The sequence below is a fragment of the Leptodactylus fuscus genome, chromosome 1 (genome assembly GCF_031893055.1).
Source record: "Leptodactylus fuscus isolate aLepFus1 chromosome 1, aLepFus1.hap2, whole genome shotgun sequence".
NCBI lineage: Eukaryota > Metazoa > Chordata > Amphibia > Anura > Leptodactylidae > Leptodactylus > Leptodactylus fuscus.
In genome coordinates this window covers 89,538,122-89,563,305 of record NC_134265.1, presented here as the reverse complement: position 1 = coordinate 89,563,305, position 25,184 = coordinate 89,538,122, and the positions used below count along the sequence as shown (strand labels likewise).

The following is a 25,184-nucleotide window of genomic DNA, read 5'->3' as shown; positions in this document are numbered from 1 at the left end:
TCAGCCAATCAACGCTGGTTCTGTATCAATTTTTTCCATTTGAATAGCGAGTGATACTCGATCGAGTACGAGTATTTCGAATACCGTAGTATTCGATCGAATACCTACTCGATCGAATACTACTCGCTCATCTCTAGTTCAGAGTATAATAGGTATAGTAATAGTTAAAAGGTATACAATACATATATATGAAGAGCTCAACGGAAAAATGGCCTAAGTCCACATTTTGTCATATTTCAAATTATTACCTAGAAAGCTTCTTTGTACCTCGTTCTATGCATTGGGTTTACAAGGTACCTAGGATTAATGACCTAAGTCCATATATTTCAATGCAGAAGAATTTACATTCAATGGAATAATGGCCTAAGTCCAATACAAACTTACTTACTTCACTCTCGTTGGTCATTTTTTCATTGAAATCGTGACTTCCGGTCTGTTGTTTATATTAGTATAAAAACTTTGTCTTATTGTTTAAAAGGTTCTAAATCGACTTTTGCACATATTTAGCGCCGAAAAGGGAGGCAGGTAATTATTATTCTTCATCGTTTAATAATTTTTACGGTATATTTGACGATATTAGCATAAGATTGCACTTAAGCCGACTGCTGCGGCAACCATAAAGATACGTGTGCTGTAGCGCCTTCGATGTGTAAGCCATATTTAAGATGTGCCTTTATTTCTGTTATGCAATTATTATTATTATTATTATTATTATTATTATTATTATATAATAAATAATAGTAGTAATTAATTAATAATATTAAATAAATAATATATATATATATTTATACATGAAGCTGCAATTTTTTTAATAAATAATACAATTTATGATTAGGATTAACGGTGTTCATTAGCTGATTACATTGGATAGATATATTCCACAATAATGCCCGTTTGCTTTAGGCTAAAACTTTAAATTTCGTTTTTCTCACAATATTGATTTTTGGACTTAGGCCATTTTTCCGTTGAGCTCTTCATATATATTAGACAATGGGTATCATATGTTTTTACACTAGGGGAGTAAAAATATTTAAAAAGAATTATACTCGCCCTTCCTCTCTTTTTAGTACTCTCTCTCACTCTCCTTGGTGATGTTATTTTCCTGGGGTCACCGTCATGACTATAAATGTATTCATGAATATAAATGTTCATGAGTATAAATATATAATTTTTTTTCTTCACCTCCCTGGGCCATAAACTATTATACTCTGGGGAATGAAGAGACTCCCGAGTATAATAATTTACTGCAATGCATGTCGCATCAGCCATTTTTCTGACTGCCAAAAAACAGACATGTGAATATACTCATTCTCTCTCATGAATTTTAAAAAATGGTCATCACATGGCCGTATTTTATTGTCATGTGAATAAAAAGTGCTGTAGCAAGTAAAAGTAGTACATGTGGCCTAGTCTAAGCCCCCATGTAGTGGGCCGCAGTAAAAAGTGCTGTGGGAAAAACTGTGGTGGCAATGCATCACGGTTATTCCAACAGTGCTTTTCACAGATAGTCTGAAGAGGATTCCTCTGTGGACTTTCTGCTTTCATTATACCTATAGGGAAGCCAACGGTGTTTTCATAGGTGTAATTGACATGTTGTAGATTCCAAAACTGCAACTTTTTTGGAAATCACAGCGTACCCACTGTGTGTCTTTTTCCGCAATGTGTGGATAGGATGCACTAGAATCCCAGCCAGTTTATAACCACCATTAAACACTGCATTTCTTTCCACTTGTTGCAGAAAATGTTAAACTAGGTAAATACTGGTTAAAATAAATCTGAATTTACCTAAAATATTCGGAAGCTGCGGCACTATAGCCAGCTCTTTTGATTTACAGATTTAGTGAATTCAAGTAACATTCTCACTCCTCCATACCAAATTTGGACACGCAACGCATTTACCTAATTTTCGGTGACTCCTATCCTGAATGTGCTACAGTTTATTCTCTGTTATGACTCTCATAAAAAAACACAGTTATGAAAAAGAAGTATTGATTGAAAACGTGTTGTACTGTGCTCTCAAATACTCCGCTGCAGTAATGACTAGAGATGAGCGAACACTAAAATGTTCGAGGTTCGAAATTCGATTCGAACAGCCGCTCAATGTTCGTGTGTTCGAACGGGTTTCGAACCCCATTATAGTCTATGGGGAACAGATACTCGTTAAGGGGGAAACCAAAATCCGTGTCTGGAGGGTCACCAAGTCCACTATGACACCCCAGGAAATGATGCCAACACCTCTGGAATGACACTGGGACAGCAGGGGAAGCATGCCTGGGGGCATCTAACACACCAAAGACCCTCTATTACCCCAACATCACTGCCTAACAACTACACACTTTCCACATTCAAAAAAACCTCTATCAAAGTGGGAAAATACCTGGAAACCTTCTTTACTCCCCAAATGGATGGACACAAACCCCAATTTAAGCTCAACAAACAGTAACAACCACCCCTTTAAATCACGTTCCCCATGACAACCACAAATGGAATAGGCAATGGGAATTCCAAAAGCCCTCACCCTTAACTGTCATTTTGAGTGTGTGTGTGTGTGTGTGTGTGTGTGTGTGTGTGTGTGTGTGTGTGATGTGGTAAGACCTTCCAAAATTCACTTTTCTAGCCCTTAACATGAGCCCTTCCAAACAAAGTTACATGACCTTAAGCTGAGCTACCAGCAGAGATTGAGGCCCTTGGCATGAGTAGAGCCTTGCACCAGCAGTGTTTTTGGCACTTAGGGTGAGTTGAGCCTTGTACCAGCGTGTGTCCCTTAACATCAGGCGGGCCCTAAGTTCTGCGCTTTGCACAAAAGTTCCACATTAACTAGGCTGAATGGTACAAAGATTAGTAGGCCCGAGAACCAGGAACAGGTCTTGCAATGGCTGTCGGATAACGCTTAAAGCACATTGTCCACCAGCCAGTCAGCCTCTACCTCCTCTTACCCAACAGTCTTGTCCTCCTTCCACCCAAAATTCCCAATCTTCTCAGAACAATAACCCCAACTGTCCCTGCTCCCCAGAGCTGTTCTCCCTTCCTTTGACTGTACCGCAACCTGCCCCTCCATTTCGCGATTCCACGGACCTAACAGACGAGTATCTGTGTCCAGATGCTCAAACACTAGAGTCTCCTCCATTCCATCTCCGGTCGATTTGGTGGCGGATGACCAGCAACCCACCCTCATCGACGACGATGAGACGCAGTTGCTGTCAGGGCAGCCAGTTGACATGCGCATTGTGCAGGAGGAGGAGGCGAGACAGGAGTTGGAAGAGGAGGTGGTGGACGACGAGGACACCGACCCCACCTGGACAAGGCAGATGTCAAGCTGGGAAAGTAGTGTGGATGTTGAGGCAGGTGCAGCACCAAAAAGGGTAGCTAGAGGCAGAGACATGTCCAGAGGCAGAGGTCAGCTGCTTTGCCGAAGCCAGGCCAGACCCGGAATGTCCGAAGATGTTCCCTTTTGTACCCAGCCCAGAAAAACTCCCCCATCGAGGGCACGTTTCTTGAAGGTGTAGAGTTTTTTCAAGGAATGCGCCGAGGACAGATATAGTGTCGTCTACACAATTTGCCTCTCGAAATCGAGTAGGGGCCCTGAGAAGAGCAACCTGTCCACCACTTCAATGCACCGTCATTTGGAATCCAAGCAATGGAATCAGTGGCAGGCAGCAACGGCAGGACAAACGTCGCCCGCCGTTCATGCCACTGCCTCTGCTCACAGTGCTGGCGATGCACTCCAGAGGACGAGCCAGGACATCACTTCATCTGCCTCCGCCACTTTGTTGACTTCTCCCTCATCCTCCCCTGTTTCTGTCTTATCTCCTTCTCCTGCACCATCAAAGGCACCATCAGGCGCTTCTTTACAACAACCCACCATCTCTCAGACATTGGAGCGCCGGCAGAAATACACCGCTAACCACCCACCCACGCAAGCCTAGAACGCCAACATCGCTAAACTGCTGGCCCAGGAGAGGTTGGCGTTCCGGCTTGTTGAAACTCCCGCCTTCCCGGACCTGATGGCAACTGTGGCACCTCACTATGCCGTCCCTAGCCGTCTCAACTTCTCCCGGTGTGGCGTCCCCGCCTTGCACCAGCACGTGTCACTCAACATCAGGTGGGCCCTTAGTTCCGCGCTTTGCTGCAAGGTCCACTTGACCACTGACACTTGGACAAGCGCCTGTGGTCAGGGATGCTGCAGTGCTTATCTTTAATGACAGGCAGGGTGAATGTGGTGGAGTCTGTTCCCCGGGTGCAAACTGGGGTGGCCTATCTCCTCTCCCAGGCCAAAATTCATGGCAGGAGTAGACTGAAACCCTACGACGCTGCAACCTCCACCACAGCTACTAGCGGCAAACGCTAAAACACTGGTGTGGGGAGACGTCAGCAGGCGGTGCTGAAGCTCATCAGCTTGGGGGACAGACAGCACAGTGCCTCCGAGGTCAGGGATGCCATCCTGGCTGAGATGGCATTTTTTTTTCCCTGCTACACCTGGGGCCTGGCATTTTTACGCCTGTGATAATGGCTGGAACCTGGTAGCGGCTCTGGAGCTTGCCAGCCTCCAACACGTTCCATGTTTGGCCCACGTCTAACCTAGTGGTGCAAAGTTTTTTAAAAACATACCCAAATGTACCGAAGCTACTGTTGAAAATGCGGCGCTTGTGCGCCCACTTTTGCAAGTGCACAGGAGTCGCTGCTAGCCTAAAAACACTCTAGCAAGGCCTACATCTGTCCAAACACAGGCTGTTGTCCGTCATTCACACACGCTGAAACCCTACAATACCATATCTTGAGCAGGGTGTGTGAGCTGCACAGACCTTTGATGGAGTTCCATCTACAAAACCCAAGGGTTCCTCAAAGTCAGCAACCAAAGTTTCTGCACCATGAGTTTCCAGGGGTGGCAGAGTTATGGCTAGGGGAAGAGGCATGGATAGGGATGATGTCTAGGGGCAAAAGCAGTGTGGATGTGGAGGCAAGCTAAGCAGGAAAAACTGGGGGTACAAGCTAAGGCATGGACTGGGGTGATGTCTAGGGGCAAAAGCAGTGTGGATGTGGAGGCAAGCTAAGCAGGAAAAACTGGGGATACAAGCTAAGGCATGGACTGGGGTGATGTCTAGGGGCAAAAGCAGTGTGGATGTGGAGGCAAGCTAAGCAGGAAAAACTGGGGGTACAAGCTAAGGCATGGACTGGGGTGATGTCTAGGGGCAAAAGCAGTGTGGATGTGGAGGCAAGCTAAGCAGGAAAAACTGGGGGTACAAGCTAAGGCATGGACTGGGGTGATGTCTAGGGGCAAAAGCAGTGTGGATGTGGAGGCAAGCTAAGCAGGAAAAACTGGGGGTACAAGCTAAGGCATGGACTGGGGTGATGTCTAGGGGCAAAAGCAGTGTGGATGTGGAGGCAAGCAAAGCAGGGAAAATGGTGGCTAGAGGCAAAGGGATGTCCATAGGCAGCAAGGGCAAAGATGCAAAACTCTCCCGTTTCAAGAATTTTCCTGACTTGTTTCCCCACAAAACATTCCTGGGAGGAGGGCTGAAACACCACCCTCCTCCTCCTCCGCTGTTAGATTTACCCCAGCTACGAGCTGAAAACGCTGCAACACTGGTGTGGGGAGACGTCAGCAGGCTGGGCTGAAGCTCATCAGCTTGGGAGACGGACAGCACACTGCCTCTGAGGTCAGGGATGCCATCCTGGATGAGATGGCAATTTGTTTATCCCCGCTGCCCCTGGGGCCAGGTTTTTTAGCTTGTTGGAGGGCTCTGGAGCTTGCCAGCCTCCAACACGTTCCATGCCTGGCCCACATGTTCAATGTAGTGGTGCAATGATTTTTAAAAACATACCCCAAATTAGCTGAGCTAAGGGTGAAAGTGCGGCACTTGGACACCCACTTTCCCAAGTCTACAGTACCTGGAGCTAGCCGCAATACACTCCAGCAAGGCCTACATCTGCCTGAAGCACCTACTGTTGTGCGAGGTCACCACACGCTCTAACCCTAGATACCGTATGTTCAGCAGGGTGTGTGAGCAGCAGAGACCTTTGATGGAGTACCAGCTACAAAACCCAAGGGTTCCTCAGAGTCAGCTCCCTCACTTTCTGCACCATGAGTTTCCATGGGTGGCAGACTTATGGCTAGAGGCACAGGCATGGATAGGGGTGATGTGTAGGGGCAAAAGCAGTGTGGATGTGGAGGCAAGCTAAGCAGCAAAAACTGGGGGTACAAGCAGCCGGTGACATCATCACTGACAAGCACAGCTGTCTGTCAGCTGACAGGCTGACTTTCACCAAAATGAACAGACAATGGATAGACTCATCATATACATGTCAGTTACATGACAAATTTAGTGCAATTTGCAAGTCCAAGATGGTTTGGAGATCTGCGGAGAGGAATCTCACCACCTCTTGCGGGTGCCATCATTTGGAAGGCAAGCCCTGGGCTCAGTGGGTGAGAGCAAGCGCAGGATAATCGTCGTTTGGCCTGGCGGCCACTGCCTCTTCCACTGTTGACAGGGCTGGCGCTGCAGTCCAGACCAGGAGCCAGGACACCTCCACATCTGCCTCTGACACTTTGGGGAGTTCACCCTTATCCTCACCTTTTCCTGCCATTTCTCCTTTTGCCCGCGCCATCATGCGCCTCTTCCCAGCAACTCCCCATCTCCCAAGCCTTTCATTTCATGCTAAAGTACAGCGCAACCCACCCACATGCCCAAGGCTTCAACGGCCTCATCTCAAGAAATCTGGCCCAGGAGATGTTGGAATCCCGGCTGGGGGACACTCTGCCCTTTTTGGGCAGAGTGTCTACTGCGCCACCGCACTGTGCCGTCCACACCAGCACTTTCCCCCAAACATGAGGCGGTCCCTAAATTCAGCGCTTAGCCCTAAAGTTCCATGTGACCAGTTACGAATGGACAAGTGCATGCGGACAGGGACGCTACCTTTCAATTTGGGCACAGTGGTTGAATGTAGTTGAGGCGTGGACCGGGTCGCAAAATGTGGTGGCCTGACTTGTCTCCCCACACAACATTCCTGGGAGGAGGGCTGAAACACCACCCTCCTCCGCTGTTAAATTGACCCCAGCTACGAGCTGGAAACGCTGCAACACTGGTGTGGGGAGACGTCAGCGGGCCGTGCTGAAGCTCATCAGCTTGGGGGCCAGACAGCACACTGCCTACAAAGTGAGTCATGCCATCCTCGATGAGACGGCAATGTGGTTTTTGCCACTGCACCTGGGCCCAGGCATGTTGTCATGTGTGATAATGGCCGTAACCTGGGATTGGCTCTGTAGCTTGGCAGCCTGCAACATATTCCATGCCTGGGCCACGTTTTTAACTCATTGCTGCTAATCTTTTGAAAAAGGTACCCCAATGTTCCTGAGCTACTGGTGAAAGTGTGGCGCTTGTGCGGATAGTTTTTAAAGTGTATAGTTGCCGCTGCTAGCCTCTATGCACTCCTACAACGCCTGTACCTGCTGGAACAACGGCTGTTGTGCGACGTCTCCACACTGCTGGCACTAAACATATCATGTGTTGAGCAGAGTGTGTGAGCAGCACAGACCTTTGATGTAGTTCCAACTCCAAAACCCTCGGGTTCGTCAAAGTCAACTCCCTCAGTTGCTCAACCATGAGTGGCCATGGGTGGCAGACTTATGTGAAATCCCATCCCATCCATTGCACTGGACACGAAACATTAGCATGCGCTCAGCACAACTTCGGATATGGCAGATGCGTTAAGCAGGGTGCAGGGTACAACACAGACCAGGCCCGAGCACCAGGAACAGGTGTTAGAAATACTGCAGCATCTGCCATTTCCTTCCAATTTTGGGGTTTTGGACCCGCCACCGACTTGTCTGGACCTAAGTGGGGATCATGAGACACAGTTGCCATCAAGGCAAGCTGTGGTCATGTGCGGTTTGCAGTAAGGGGGCAGTGCGCAATTGGAAGAGGAGTTGGTGGATGACGAGGCCACCGACCCCACATGGACAGGGGTGATGTCTAGGGGCTAAAGCAGTGTAGATGTAGAGGGAAGCTAAATCAACAAAAAACCTGGGTAGAAGCAAAGGCATAAACTGGGGTGATGTTTAGGGGTGAAAGCAGAGTAGATGTGGAGGGAAGCTAAGCAGCAAAAACAGTGGGTAGAAGCAAAGGCATGCAAAACTCTACCCTGTTGGAAGACTTATTCCTAGGTCTGGAACACGTTAATGGCCCCCCTGGACAAATTACTGCCACTCAGGGGCCTAGTGTCACCAGGAGGGACAAGTATAGGCGCATGTTGTGGGAATACCTGGCCGACACCAGCTCTGTCCTCTCCGATCCCTCTGTGCTCTACAGCCCAAAATTGTGGGTGCACATAACCCCCATATATTCTTTGAATTCCCAGTCAGACAATGGCACTGTATACCAGTATTAAAAATTGTGGGTGCACATAACCCCCATATATTCTTTGAATTCCCAGTGAGACAATGGAACTGTATAGCAGTATTAAAAATTGTGGGTGCACATAACCCCCATATATTCTTTGAATTCCCAGTGAGACAATGGCACTGTATAGCAGTAGCAAAAATTGTGGGTGCACGTCACCCCAATATATTCTTTGAATTCCCAGTCAGACAATGGCACTGTATACCAGTAGTAAAAATTGTGGGTGCACATAACCCCCATATATTCTTTGAATTCCCAGTCAGACAATGGCACTGTATACCAGTATTAAAAATTGTGGGTGCACATAACCCCCATATATTCTTTGAATTCCCAGTGAGACAATGGAACTGTATAGCAGTAGCAAAAATTGTGGGTGCACGTAACCCCCATATATTCTTTGAATTCCCAGTCAGACAATGGCACTATATACCAGTATTAAAAATTGTGGGTGCACATAACCCCCATATATTCTTTGAATTCCCAGTGAGACAATGGAACTGTATAGCAGTAGCAAAAATTGTGGGTGCACGTAACCCCCATATATTCTTTGAATTCCCAGTCAGACAATGGCACTATATACCAGTATTAAAAATTGTGGGTGCACATAACCCCCATATATTCTTTGAATTCCCAGTCAGACAATGGCACTGTATACCAGTAGTAAAAATTGTGGGTGCACATAACCCCAATATATTCTTTGAATTCCCAGTCAGACAATGGCACTGTATACCAGTATTAAAAATTGTGGGTGCACATAACCCCCATATATTCTTTGAATTCCCAGTGAGACAATGGAACTGTATAGCAGTAGCAAAAATTGTGGGTGCACGTAACCCCCATATATTCTTTGAATTCCCAGTCAGACAATGGCACTATATACCAGTATTAAAAATTGTGGGTGCACATAACCCCCATATATTCTTTGAATTCCCAGTCAGACAATGGCACTGTATACCAGTAGTAAAAATTGTGGGTGCACATAACCCCAATATATTCTTTGAATTCCCAGTCAGACAATGGCACTGTATACCAGTATTAAAAATTGTGGGTGCACATAACCCCCATATATTCTTTGAATTCCCAGTCAGACAATGGCACTGTATACCAGTATTAAAAATTGTGGGTGCACATAACCCCCATATATTCTTTGAATTCCCAGTGAGACAATGGAACTGTATAGCAGTAGCAAAAATTGTGGGTGCACGTCACCCCCATATATTCTTTGAATTCCCAGTCAGACAATGGCACTGTATACCAGTAGTAAAAATTGTGGGTGCACATAACCCCAATATATTCTTTGAATTCCCAGTCAGACAATGGCACTGTATACCAGTATTAAAAATTGTGGGTGCACATAACCCCCATATATTCTTTGAATTCCCAGTCAGACAATGGCACTGTATACCAGTATCAAAAATTGTGGGTGCACATAACCCCCATATATTCTTTGAATTCCCAGTGAGACAATGGCACTGTATACCAGTAGTAAAAATTGTGGGTGCACATAACCCCCATATATTCTTTGAATTCCCAGTCAGACAATGGCACTGTATACCAGTATTAAAAATTGTGGGTGCACATAACCTCCATATATTCTTTGAATTCCCAGTGAGACAATGGAACTGTATAGCAGTAGCAAAAATTGTGGGTGCACGTAACCCCCATATATTCTTTGAATTCCCAGTCAGACAATGGCACTATATACCAGTATTAAAAATTGTGGGTGCACATAACCCCCATATATTCTTTGAATTCCCAGTCAGACAATGGCACTGTATACCAGTAGTAAAAATTGTGGGTGCACATAACCCCAATATATTCTTTGAATTCCCAGTCAGACAATGGCACTGTATACCAGTATTAAAAATTGTGGGTGCACATAACCCCCATATATTCTTTGAATTCCCAGTCAGACAATGGAACTGTATAGCAGTATTAAAAATTGTGGGTGCACGTAACCCCCATATATTCTTTGAATTCCCAGTCAGACAATGGCACTGTATACCAGTATTAAAAATTGTGGGTGCACATAACCCCCATATATTCTTTGAATTCCCAGTGAGACAATGGCACTGTATAGCAGTAGCAAAAATTGTGGGTGCACGTCACCCCAATATATTCTTTGAATTCCCAGTCAGACAATGGCACTATATACCAGTAGCAAAAATTGTGGGTGTATATAGCCCCAATTCTATTGCTAGGGGACTTGCAGGGTATTTCTGAGGTGAAGGTGGGGGGGCACACCGTTGGAACGGGGATTTGGGGTGTATATATGGGGTATACGGGAATACACTGTCAGTGTGTTCCATTCAGGATCCTGGGAAAGCTGGGTTGCGGCGATTGAGCCCGTCAGTGCCACGTTACACTGACAAGCTTCTCCCTGGAATTGAAGTTATATGTAAGCCCAATATATTCTTTGAATTCCCAGTGAGACAATGGCACTATATGGCAGTAGCAAAAATTGTGGGTGTATATAGCCCCAATCCTATTGCTAGGGGACTTGCAGGGTATTTCTGGGGTGAAGGTGGGGGGGCACACCGTTGGAACGGGTATCGGGGGTATATATCGGGTATACGGGAATACACTGACAGTGTATTCCATTCAGGATCCTGGGAAAGCTGGGTTGCGGCGATTGAGCCCGTCAGTGCCACGTTACACTGACAAGCTTCTCCCTGGAATTTAGCTCTTATAAGAGCTGTTGGTTGTCTTCTCCTTCCTATCCTAGCCTGTCCCTGCCTACCCAGAATCTAACCCCTAGCTAACTGGACGGAAACCTCCGTCCTCGGTGAATTGCAAGCTCAGAATGACGCGAAGCTGGGCGGCGCTGTTCTTTTAAATTAGAGGTCACATGTTTTCGGCAGCCAATGGGTTTTGCCTACTTTTTTCAACGTCACCGGTGTCGTAGTTCCTGTCCCACCTACCCTGCGCTGTTATTGGAGCAAAAAAGGCGCCAGGGAAGGTGGGAGGGGAATCGAGTAATGGCGCACTTTACCACGCGGTGTTCGATTCGATTCGAACATGCCGAACAGCCTAATATCCGATCGAACATGAGTTCGATAGAACACTGTTCGCTCATCTCTAGTAATGACGTTTCATCTTTCCAGCCATTAAACTTTTAACCGCTATTCACAGTGAGGAGGTCTTGACTCTTGTGATCAATGATAAGCTACAGCAAACAAATGACCGATGAGTGCAGCGCATATTTTTATGCATAGACCCTTTATGTAGAGTTATATGGATTCAGAAAAGTTATTTCATCATGCAGATGTGATCCCTTAGAAACTGAGCGTCATTGTCATTAAGTTGATCCCAGAAGATGCTAGATTCTACTAGACAGATATAAATTCCAGACATAGCCTTCATACAAAAAGATGAAAGACAAGTTACTAATTCACATGGAGTCATAGTGGTCATTTGTCATTATAGTACTCATCAATTCCAATAAGAAAAAATAAATGCATTTGCTTGTGGTTCAGATAGGGGAGTATTATTTAGATAAATAATCCAAAGACACTGATGGACTAGCAGTAATTGTGATATATGGGGAAAATAACCTGCATCTGTGCTTCAATGTTTTGCTTGACCTCTCATAGCAGACAGATGCCCTGTATTACACACAGACTCGCGGTGTTGATATTCATAGCTTGATCTTTGGCAGACTATACGCTATGTGAGAACTGTTGACTTTCTTTTCATACCTTTAACAAGTCCTAAGTAGGGTTGAGCCGATCTTGTCTTTTCAGGATCGATTTTGAAATCCGATTTCCGATAATTTTTCATTCGAACCCGATCTCGATCCCAATTCTAATCCCAATGCAATTCAATGGGATTTTTTTTACTAATCGGAGATCGGATTTTATAAACAATCCTATTCACTATACAGCATGGAATCTAACAGTTGAACGCTGTAATTGTTAGAATCCAGTGTGTAGTGATTTTCTTTAATCACTAAGTAGCCAGAGGATTTTTTTTTTAATCCTCTGGCTACTTAGTCCCCCCCTGGTGTCCACTTACCTGCAGAGATGGCTGGTCTGGTGCCCGGTGTTCTCGTTCTTCTTTACCTCGCTGCCCCCGCCTCCCAGGTTAGGAGAGTGTGGGCGGGAACAGGGCGGAGAGACGTGACGTTTCCCCTCCCAGTACCCGCCCACACTCTCCTAAGCCACAAGCCCCGCCTTCTTCCTAGCTCTTCAACACTAACCTGGGAGGTGGGGGCAGCGAGGCGAAGAAGAACGAGAACACTGGGCACCGGACCAGCCATCTCTGTAGGTAAGTAGCTACTAGAGATGATAGCTAGTCACCCATTAGAATGAATGGATGCAGCCGATGTACAGGTGGTTAAGGCTGTGTGCTGGCTTCTTCCATTCATTCCTATGGAACCATAGCGGAGCCTTCACACTGAGTATACACTCCGCTCAGAATGAGCATAGCGTATACCCAGTGTGAAGGCTAACATTGTTATCTTTTCCCACAATGCTTGGCCAATAGCAAAGCATTGTGGGAAATAATCACTGATCTCGATCCCACCTAAAAAGATTGTGTTAGGAATTCCGATCGCGATCGTGAAATTTTCTTGATCGCTGATTGGAATCCGATCTTTTCCGAACACGATCGCTCAACCCTAGTCCTAAGTGTTAAAACCAAAATGGAGTAAGCATTGAGTCTCATTTTCTAGGAATACTCCCAGTAACTGTCCACAATGTCAACATAATTTTTTACCCATTTGTAGTGTCTAAAAACCAACAAAAATTACTTTACTTCGGATGAGACATCAAGTATTTGATGTCTATACATTGTCAGAATGTTGTAGATGCCCTATAATAATACAATGTTAAACACATCAAATTCACTATTCACAGTAAAAGAAAAATTGTAGCCAATAAAAAGCATCAACATCTGATTGTGGAACCGCATAAAATATCACCTCATCTGTTCCATATTTAGCTGTGGATGCCTCAGCCTTTATCTGAGCCTCAAAAATTCTATTGAGCCAATTGAACACAGGGTAGCATATATACATCAGCCTGAACAGAAAGGAGATCTTTCCAGAATCCAGAACCCATCTGCAGCAGATAAAAACTTAATAAATAATAAACCACCCAACTTAGCCCTGGATGGGACGAGGGTCACCCTGTTGGTTGGCCGAAATTCCAGCAGCATAAGAACATCCTGCTGGTTTACTAGCCCAAAATCGGGCCCAGGTTCCATTTAAGTAACAGGTTAAAGGAGTAACTATTTTAAAAGAAATCTCAATAAAAGTCCCAATTAATGTTAAATAATATTTTTAAAAAAACATCGCCCACCTACCCTATCCATTGGCAATCCAGGATCCCTGATCTTTGTGTGTTAGACTATCAATATCTCAGCTATGGCATGTCATACTACTGACATGATGTCTCAGCGTTTTCCATTGTTCTGATCTATTAGAAGATATTTTGTGTTCATTCAGCACATATCATTGTATGTATATATTACACAAATGTACATTTAAATACATATATAGTATAAATACAGGCATTATGCCTCTATACATATACTGTACATGCAAGTATTACACACATACATTATATACATGCATATTGTCTACATACACTGCTCAAAAAAATAAAGGGAACGCTTAAGCAACACAATGTAATGCCAAGCAACACTGATTGACAATCAATTTCACATGCTGTTGTGCAAATGGAATAGACAACAGATGGAAATTATTGGCAATTATCGAGACACGCTCAATAAAGGAGTGGTTCTGCAGGTGGGACCACAGACAACATCTCAGTACCAAGTCTTTCTGGCTGATGTTGGTTCTGCTTTCACACTCGTGGTTGCATGAGATGGACTCTATAACCCTCAGGTGGCTCAGGTAGTGCAGCTCATCCAGGATGGCACATTAATGCGAGCTGTGGCGGCAAGAAGGTTTTCTGTGTCTGTCAGTGTAGTGTCCAGAGGCTGGAGGTGCTACCAGGAGACAGGTCAGTACACCAGGAGATGTGGAAAGGGCCGTAGGAGGGCAACAACCCAACAGCAGGACCGCTACCTCCGCCTTTGTGCAAGGAGGAACAGGAGGAGCACTGCCAGAGTCCTGCAAAATGACCTCTGGAAGGTCACATATGTGCATGTGTCTGCATAAACGGTTAGAAACCAACTCCATGAGGATGGTATGAGGGCCCAACATCCACAGATGGGGGTTGTGCTCACAGCCCAACACTGTGCAGGACGCTTGACATTTTCCACAGAACACCAGGATTGGCAACTTCGCCACTGGCGCCCTGTGCTCTTAATACTTAACACTTCCCAATCAAAGGGGCGTGTCCCTCCGCAGTATTACTGTAAGTGCTGATCGGACATTCTTAGTGTGTACAGGGACAAATACACAAATGGTAAAACCCAGGTGTCAATGTATTCACTGTATTGATAAGCATAAATGGTTGATTCCACAAAATACTTGAAACAAATATTAATAGCTGTAATAATATATAAAAGAATATAGCTTTATTTTATCTAGCTAAGAATTATGCAATGTAACCTATTTAGAATTACCGAATTCCAAGAAAATGGTTTCCATGATAACCACTCTCATAGAAAGTATGTTGGCAGAGTTTTTTCAATCTTATAGGCAGAGATGAGAGGGTGGGTGGAGGGGTTCGTATTGTCTTTGGTCTGTGAAAAAAATCATTTTTGAGCCTGGGCTATGAAATCAGCGTTGCATTGCTAGAACCACTTATAAAGCATCATTAGGCAGGAACATTATACATCAGCTATATAGCAACACAAACCTGCTGATATTGTTACTTCTAATGGATCATCAAATTTAATATCTCTCTCACATCAGATGTTGCCTAGGCCACAGAAAAGAAGTCCTTTTAACCTGATTTATGACTTTTAGCTTTTTTGGCCTTGTGCACCTGATATTGGCTAGCCTTAAGTAATTTACAGAATACATTAATTTAATTCATTCATTGTGCACTATGTAGGGGACACCAGCGTCTGTTGTCCTCCAGAAGTTTCCGTCCTAATTCCAGGCGAAATTGGATAGGGGACAGCTTGCCGGTGGTCAGTTTTAAAGCAAACCGCCGGTGTCCATACGCAGTCTCTCCATAGGGAAACCATTTTTTGGGGGGAAGGTTTGCACGAACACAAAGTCGGGGATTAGGACGGAAACCCCTGAGCGGACACAAGACACTAGTGTAAACGCCCCCTTATTTTATAATAAAAAGGCTAAATTTCTGGAACTTACTTATATACAGTATTTGGCAATTCCTCCCAGTTTGCCAAAGCTTAGCTTGGGATCAGTGAATTTGGTCATATTTCACAACAACTAGAGGTTGAAGCCTTTTCTGAATCATGTTGCAGGTACAGCTTGTTATAGTGATTTACAGAATGATACTGAGTCGGCTGAACATACCCTCAACTGGTATTTAGCCATATGGTGCCCACAAGAGAGTCTTAAATTCACTGACTGAGAGAAGAAATGTTGAAGATGGCGAAGAGCAGAAGTACAAAGAATATTAGAAAGTTGCCCAGTTATTATAGTAATTTAACTTTATTCTAGAGGTTACTATACATCAATAATACAGTTGACAGTACACAATTTTCTATATTACAACCGCCAATGCTTCAAATTGGTAAGACTTTAAGGATAAGGCCCCACCTTAGCAGAATGCAGCAAAAAATGCTGTAGTGGTTGAATTCCCAGTGATCAGAAACGTATCCCCTATCTTGTGGAGATATGCTTTGGTAAAACCTCTTTATGTATTGCTTTTACCCATATTTTAAGAGCAAAATACTCTTCAGAATGGTGTATTAATAGAAATACTTAGATGATCTTTCTTTAGTGATTTCTCTAAATGTCAACACTTGGCAGAAATATAAATTCTGTGAAAAGATGTCATACTTTTTGACGTAGCATAAAAAAAGGAGAACCTAAGAAACTCTGGATATTTCAAACTTGCACTACATTGCACAAGCAGGCCATCTTAACATAGTAAGCACAATTATGTAAATAAAAATTGCATGGAATTTTTTCTATTTTAAGTTAAAATATTGATAAACTGAGGCTCCACATTATGGAAATGCAGCAGAAAAAAATGCAATTTACAGTACAAAAAAGTAAATGACATTCTGGAAAATCCCATCCAAACATTTGAAAAATGCAGTATGTCAATTGTACCTGCAGTTATGCTCCCATTTTCCTTATAGATATAATAAGAGAAGAAAACTACAAAAACACGGTAAAAAATACATTTTTTCTGCAGCAGTTTTTAGCTGCGTTCCGCTAAGGTAGGGCCTTAGACTGAGTCTTAGCAGTTTGAAGTATTAGTGGTTTGGTTGTTTGTTTTTTTTTTAATGTAGATTGTGAGCCCCACACTGCTCCAGCGGCCTCCCCTCACGCTCAGGCAGAGAGCAGGTCCTCTTTGTGCCTGCTTTCTGCCTGCGAACACTGCTGAGCCCCTCCCCCTTCGCAGCACCCCGCCCCTCCACTTCATCACGCCCCCTCCGCTCCGCCCCCTCCTCCCAAGGGGGGCGGCTTTCTGTCATTTGCTTTGGGCAGCGAAAGGGGCAGGTTCACCCCTGCTCCTTCTCACACTTGGGGTGAAGCAGACGGTCACTTACAGTGCTGCCAAGTACCATCAAGGTCCAAAAGGACTTATTCTCCCTCATGGAGCTCATCACTGACAGTATCCTTCTGTCACCCACCACCTGTACTGGGTCCAGGGGGCTCCCTAGGATAGAGCTGGCTCTTCTGATCAGCCTGTCAAGTCTATTTCTGTCCCTGGTTGATATACTGCTCCCCCAGCAGGCCACACCAAAAAAGATGGCTGAAGCAACCACAGAGTTGAAAAAGGCCCTAAGAAGTAGCTATGACTAAGAAAGCCATGCTTTCGAAATGCGTCAGTCAGACTTAGGACTGGTTTTTAGTTTTTTGTTCTATACCATCTATGTCTGTGGAATGCCTTTTTAATATGGCTACGTGCCATTTAATAAAGTGAAAGATGATTTTTCAAGACTCGCTGGACCTTCAATCTTTTATCACGAATATTGTATATGAAGGCTTCTAACCGGAGGAGCGGAGAGTCCGTGCGATAGGTCTGCAGGCATCGGGACATTCCCAGACGGGACAGAGATCTGATATATCACAGTAAGGAACACAATTTTGATAAGATTTCATTCAATTGAGTTTTTATTAACGCAGGTAGTTCCATCAAAATTACTGTCGGGAGGCTGTGTATCCCTAATCCCTTTTCCCCTAGTGTGTACGACTAAGAAGTAGCCCCTGGACTCCGAAGTCCCTCAGCCTCCTGAGCAGGTAGAGTCTGCTGTGGCCCTTTCTGTGCAGCGCCTCCAGGTGATCAGCCCAGTCTAGTTTATTATTGAGGAGAACACCTTGTGTCCTTTAGTGTCCGTTTACAACCATGTCCGTTTTTGAAGCGGACAAAAAATCCTACATGCAGGACTTTTCTGTCCATTCGAAAAAATGGACAGCAAGTATCCGTTTTTTTGTTTTCTTTTTAACATTGAGTCTGTGGGCAATGGGCATATCATGGACATTAACTGATAGCCATGATAGGTGTCTTTTTTTTTTTTCTTTTTTTTTTTTAAACAGACACCTTTTGAGCAGACACCAACAGTAGTGTGAACCCTGCCTAAAAGCCCAATTGGTCAGGAATTCTGAGGGCCACAAAAAGAAATGCCATGTATGCTCCATTGAAGTTGCACATATTAATGGATGCAAAGAGTTGGAGTTGGTCAGGGTGATAAAATCTCTTCTTTGAAAAAAGTAATACCGAGCAACCACAGGAAATACACACAAATTGAACGTGTATACAGGTACAAGGGAGATTTACAGCAGCAGCAGTTTCATCCAGAGACCCCTTGGGGGACAAAAGATTCAGACGAATGACCGGTGGATGCGAAGAAAGCTGCGCTACTCTCTTGGGATAAACAACACACGCACTTTATTCTGCTTTTCATAAAAACACGACGCTACGCACAGCGTTTCGGGGATTCCCCTTTTTCAAGTGTAACAGAAACACAATGTATCCAAACAGGGAGCAGGAGTCAAGGGCAGAAGCTTCCTTGCAGGAATCAAGTGTGAAGCACAGCCACACTGTGAGCCACTCCACGCTGTGCTTCACACTTGATTCCTGCAAGGAAGCTTCTGCCCTTGACTCCTGCTCCCTGTTTGGATACATTGTGTTTCTGTTACACTTGAAAAAGGGGAATCCCCGAAACGCTGTGCGTAGCGTCGTGTTTTTATGAAAAGCAGAATAAAGTGCGTGTGTTGTTTATCCCAAGAGAGTAGCGCAGCTTTCTTCGCATCCACCGGTCATTCGCCAAAATCTCTTCTTTAACACTGCATATGTAGAAAATTGTAAACAAAAAGTCTAAAAATAAAATTTGTGTGGCTTACAGAGTCAGCCATGTATGGCCATCTTTTTTATACTATAATATATAATTAAATGTATCAGGCAATATTGGAGCTTATTCTTCTTGTAAATGCTCATGGCTCCCAATTTATTCCATGTAATCTTGACTGTAAATATTTTGTAAGTTTTGGTTTCTCTGTCCTAAAACCATCTCTTACCTCACATAAACTTCTATTATCTGAATGCATATACTTGTGCCGGCTTCTTTACATGTTTCACTTGATATGACAAAAAGCTTTTGAACAAGGAAAACAAAGCAAATACATGAGGTTTCTGTTGTGCTTCCAAGTTTCAGCAAAAGGCTTTCATCCATAGCTAATGTATTTGTGTCTCAGTCTCAATATTAAAAGCAATATCCAACAAACATGCCAAACAAGCCGCCCCTGCATGTGCAGGTTCAATCAAAGTCAGAATTTAGTTATTTAGTTCTGGAGCCCAGATCATTCCTTGTCATGCTGAGACCACTGACAATCATTCATAGGCTCCACATATCACCCATGTCAACGTCATCTTAGATGTATCTTTCCTTAGCATTTCCTTATCATATTCTAAGATGTGTGGCATGAGATTACCTTTACCCCCCCATAAAAACATGATTTCATGCTACTCTTTCATAAGATATCTATCCTTTGCGTGTCTATGTGTGACCACTGAGTGGTTGACTGCCAAGGGCTTTACTAGAATATAGTGATATTGTATTGACTCAGTTTCATGAGAAAATCATATAACCAAATTAAAGCAAAGGCAAGTCTGTATGTAATGGGGATGAGGTAGAAGAGGATCTGTTCAAGTTTATTGTAGATTTAACATTGCTATATGAAGTATGAATATTACTTGTACATTATGAGCTGAGTTTTCATTATGTGTTCATATGGACGTGATATTGGTTGTAGAACTACTGAATTTTTCAGACAGTAAGATGCCGTTTTAGCAAGGAAAAACCTGAAAAAAAAAGTTCCTGTGTCTTGTAGTCCGAAGTCAGGGTGGTCCTGCAGTACCAGATCCCACTGACCACTTCCTTAATGATTGGGCAAAGCACTTTGTCAATGCAGATTAGTCCAAGGAAGACAAAAGGAAGCTGCCCTCTGCATGGTGCAGATGGCAGACTGTGGTCTGAATATGGACTACAGCCACCATCTTTCTGGATTCCTAATAGCCTTCCTAACGAAAGTGGCCAGTATGAACACTCATCTCTTGCCCACCTTCCCTTTAGCCTAATACATTATTATAGCAGCAGCAGGAGCCTACACAGGAGTAATGTGGCTACGCTCCTCTGCAGTCAGCAGGGACAATTATTGAACCCCCTGCCGCTATTGTAATGTATTAGAGCTAAAAGGAAGGCAGTCAGATGGTGAGTGCCACTAATGTATTTATACTGCATGGAGACCTGGCAGGACATTATACCATGTGGAGGCCACTAATAGGGCATTGTACTGTTAGCTCATAGCCCCCTTTATCTTTCTAAACATACCAGATAGGGAAATTGACCCTTGTGCTCCATTTGACCACCAGGATAGTTTGATTTAATATGATATATTTATTTAATATAATATATTTATTTCCTAATTTTTCTTGCCTAAACTAGGGGTGCGTTTTAGAGTCAGATGTGTCTTATCTTCCGAAAAATGGTATATCCAATGAGAAAATTATTTCATAATGGAATTTTCTCATCATAACTACCCCTTTTTATGTTGCTGATCGCTGTGGTTTCATCTTCAGAAATCAGCTATTATCACCAGTGGAAGCTTCAACTAGCTCTACATGTTTTCTATTAAAGCACTTAGTATTGCATGCCAACCATTAAATGAATCGCAATGTGAGCAATATATAAAGTATGAATAGGCCAGTCTCAATAGATTGGGAGTTGATGTTTGCAGTTCTTCTCTACCCTGACTAATAAAGGTGAGTAATAATGGATTCATGCACATGACCATATTCTGTCCTGGAATCCCAGTTCATATGACAGCAATATTTTCCGGACTGATCACGTCCGTGTGCTTGGAAGTTTGCGTCCGTGTGCTTGGATGTGCTTGATGAAGTTTGTTATCTGAATAAGTTATTTACTAGTCTATGGTGAGAGGAAAGGTAGGAGGAGAAGGGATCCACGTAAAAACACGCATAAATTCTATGACTTCTTTGTAAGGCCGAAATTACAGATAGATTCGACTGTGTACGGCAAATCTGCATCATAACAAAAACTGACAATTCAATATGTAGCATGCAGTGGCTAAAACTGCTGATAAATACAAAATGTCATTTAACAATAAGAAGTACAGTTTTACACATGTACACAGCATTTTCTTAAGATTCACCTGAAGGAGCACCTATAGTATGCTTTAAAGCGGAACAAAACATGTGAACATTTGCATTTCTGGCATTATATGTGTCATTAATAAATGTTGTAAAATACTTTATTACAAATTTTATGTCATAGGCAGCAGATTGTGAGCATGCTATGCTACCAAACTGGTTTGGTTTAAGGCCACCTCTAAGGGTGTTATCCCAGCAGATTCCCCGGTCTTCGTCCTTTAACCTACATACAGGATCTAGTCTCTGCTGCAGAGAGTCTGACAGATCACTACCTCCTGCGGTGGTCCCAGCATGGTAGCAAATGACCAGGCAGACAGAACAGTGGTACTGAGCACCACAGGAACAGAATAAAATGCATAAAGCAAACAAGGACTAAAATCAGACAGGGAACAGGACAAACACAGGTAGCAGGAGGCACATAGCCACAGGAATATAATGGAGAAAGCCCAGGGTCCAGACAGGTAACAGAGTATATTACAGATCCCCAGGGCCAAAACCGGGATGACAACAAGTAACAAGATGGATTTGTTTAGAGGACCAGATCCGATATCCAAATTCATAGTGAAAAAGGAAAGATGGAGGAAGATGGAGGCAGCATTCATTGTAAATAATCAATTTATTCACTGCAATGTCTACAGTTCAGCTGAAAAGTTGCAATGGATGAACAGACAGATTACCTACAATAGTAAATTATTTCTAAGGTTGCTTTGGACAGTCTGTGCACTATGTTCACGGTACTTTTTTTTTTTACTTTTTCTCTACATAAGTGCTGTCAAGACACATGCTGTTCTCATGGTAGCAGCTGGTGGTACTGCTTTGATTTAATTAAAAATAATTGTCTAAATTGCTTAAATCATCAGCGTGATAAAAGCCATAAAAATATCCATTTATAAAAAGAATAGGTTATACATATAAACAGTTATACATATAAACAATTGAATGATGACTAAAGAAGAAATGGCTTCCTTATGGCCATATTCCAAAATACAAAAGACCACAAATAACAGTAAAAATGGCTACTATAGCAACAAATAATAACAATTAATTCATATTATATAATAGGTTTACTAACTCACCAAAAGAGTAAGAGCAAAGCAATAAAAATGTCAGGGGTAGTGATGGGTGCAGAGGGAGCAGTCATACCTAAGCCCTGGTGGGCTGAGGGAACTCAAACAATCCTTTACCATGGAAGACAAACCAGTATTATAAATAGCACATACACATAGTGGAGCGCTTTCTCCAACATCAAGCATGAGCTGAGATCAAAGTACTCTTTTTTGGTTTGGATATGCAGCCTGTCAATAGTTTTGATGTTGTTTTGTGATATTGTATTGAACTTGTTACATGAGAAATTGGAGTCTATAATAAATTTGTACTTTGGTAAGGACATACTGGTAGTAGAAAAAGTCCCTTGATACAGACTGTGTTTGCATGTTGTTTTGCTGTGGTTTCGCCATGGAGTTCTGTCACAATGTATCATGCGTGAATATACCTAAGGTGAGAGGTGGGTGTTTAATCTTGCACTTATGAGTTCTTAAAGTTGGTCTAGGCTGGTAAATGTGTCAAGTATCACACCTACGAAATGATATATGTATGTTATAAGCTGAGAACACCTACATGGAAGTCCCCTGAAGTCTTTATAAAAATGAATAAAAAAAAAACTATGTCTCATACCAACTTATGCCTCGTTCAAACTTGTACCTGCTGTCCGTTCGTCGTGAATCCATCAAAATTTTTAGCACAGTTTCTACCTTTCTAAAGGTTGAAAACATTGGGACATCATCAGCGAAGTTGTAGCGTGAGATGTGCCTGAATTTAAAGGCACCAGTCTCTTAATAATTCAGGCTCGCTTCTATACACCCGGACTGAAATCAATGCAAGTCATGAACTAGCATAGATTTAAGGTAATATTTCACACCAAATTTATTGGGCCCTTGTGTCCATGTACTGGCCCACCTTGATCTTCATCCAGTTGTACCCACTTAATAAAAAATTGGTGAGTAGGCACAACAAGATCGACATGGAAAATTTTTTGACACAAATGAGGCTGTGAGCCAAAGATGTTCCACAACTACTCCATGCCAGTTTTCTGCCATAAAGAGAATAGTTCATTTCCACCAATGTAAGGCCATTTAGTATATAGCTGAAAATAAGTATCTAGTATTGTTATACTGTAGAGTAACCATGGGGCAGAAATGTAAAAAAATGTGTCTTTTTATCAGTACTTCTGAGAAGTTTCCCTTTACAATACTGAAAAGCATACAGTATATTGCTGCAGTTCTCAAAACAATAGGATAAAATAAAAAAGCAGACTACTAAAGTTTACTAGTTTTTTTTTATGTAGATTGTGAGCCCCATATAGGGCTCACAATGTACTTTTTTTTTTCCTATCAGTATGTTTTTGGAGTATGGGATGGAAATCCATGCAAACATGGGGAGAACATACAAACTCCTTGCAGATGGTTTTTTTGCCCTTTGGGGGATTTGAACCGAGGATTCCAGTGCTGCAAGGCTGCAGTGCTAACCACTGAGCCACCGTGTGGCCCCAAGTTTATTAGTTTGTGTGATGAAAAAAGTATTTAAAAAAAAAATGCCAGGAAGAGACAAAAAACTAAACCAGTAAGAAAAAAAAAAATCTATATCGTTATAATCATTTGTAGCAATATACCATCACATCCCTTGAATTGCAGTATAGGTTTGTTTGAAAACTTAGATATATAGAAATTGAGAGTCTTCAGCAGTTGATACCTTTTTTTAATGGTATGATGACAGATTGCAAGCTTTCAAGGCTGCTAAGGCCCCTTCATCAGGCTGGTTTATACACAATTTCTGAAGGATAAAAAATTTATGCAAAAAGAGGCGAACAGGAATAGCCATAAAAAAAGGTATCAACTACTGAATAATTTTTTATATTTCATATCCAGTGGCTAACACAATACAAAGGTATATTTTTCATTATATATATATATATATATATATATATATATATATATATATATATAGACACATTTACAGTTAACCTGAAATGTTGCTCATCCATGTACTGTAAATACCCCTGGCAAGAAGCAAGATTTAACAAGTTTATGCCATGGAGTTAAAATGAATTGGTGGTTTAAGCAATTCCTACAATACTGTAACATTGGCTTATTTCTTCTACAAAAGGGATTATGGAGAAACTAATAATATAGAGCCTAATTTGCTATGACTTAAGGTTAAAAGTATACACTACATTATTTATATGACCAGTACCAAGAAGATATAAAGCAAACAAAATACAAATTCAAAGTAGCACAATAATAAGAACACAAAGCTTATTACAATAAATCATAGGCAACAACCTATAATTGTATTTCCACAGATTTATAGTGTGTATACCGAATACCAACAACCTATCCCGACATGGAACATTGCAGAGATAAGGCTCTTGAGCCATCTGATATATTAAAGTAACAGAATCCGAATTTCAGAGTGAAAAACTGAGAAATCGGATGAAATAAACAGCATAAAATATATTGTATAATAGATTTACCTTTTTTTTTAATTTGCACTTTCTTCAGGTGTCTTGAAACTCTTAGTTCCAGAATCAGTACAGCCAAAATTCCATTGCACGATCTCACAGTCCCTTCTTGTATAATAGACTTAAGTAATGTTGGACGTTTTATCAATGACAGCAGTTTCCTTTAAAAAATGTCAAATTTAAAAGTTTAGTCTGCAACTTTCATTTCCTTTTTTACATTCACTAAATTCAGTGACAAATGTCACTGGAGGATTTCTGGAGCCTACAGTATATACAGTATATTAATACATGAGTTCTTAAAGAAAGTTTGTCAGCAGTAAATTTGTTGTAAACCAAATCACGGTATCTTGTAAAGTTCTAAGTAACTTGTAAAGTTGTAATGACTCTAGAGTTTCCAAAAATGGCCCTGTTTCACTGTGTTCACATCTGAGCCATAGTGTCCATTGTTCTTATCCATTGGAAGATCAAAACAAATGTCACATGTACCGCTAAATCAGCGGACATCAATGGTGGATGACGGATTCCATTTGCTATAATAGG

At 42.6% G+C, this 25,184-nt stretch overlaps 1 protein-coding gene across 1 annotated transcript in view; it reads right to left on the bottom strand.

Annotated features, from left to right (window-relative positions):
- The window catches only part of LOC142203224 (chemerin-like receptor 1), a 39,266-nt gene extending 14,489 nt beyond the window's left edge, over window positions 1-24,777 (bottom strand). Inside the window, exon 1 of the mRNA XM_075273776.1 lies at window positions 24,657-24,777. The gene's annotated coding sequence lies outside the window, so the exon portion shown is untranslated. The remainder of the gene's footprint in view (window positions 1-24,656) is intronic.
- Between the last annotated feature and the right edge of the window lie 407 nt (window positions 24,778-25,184).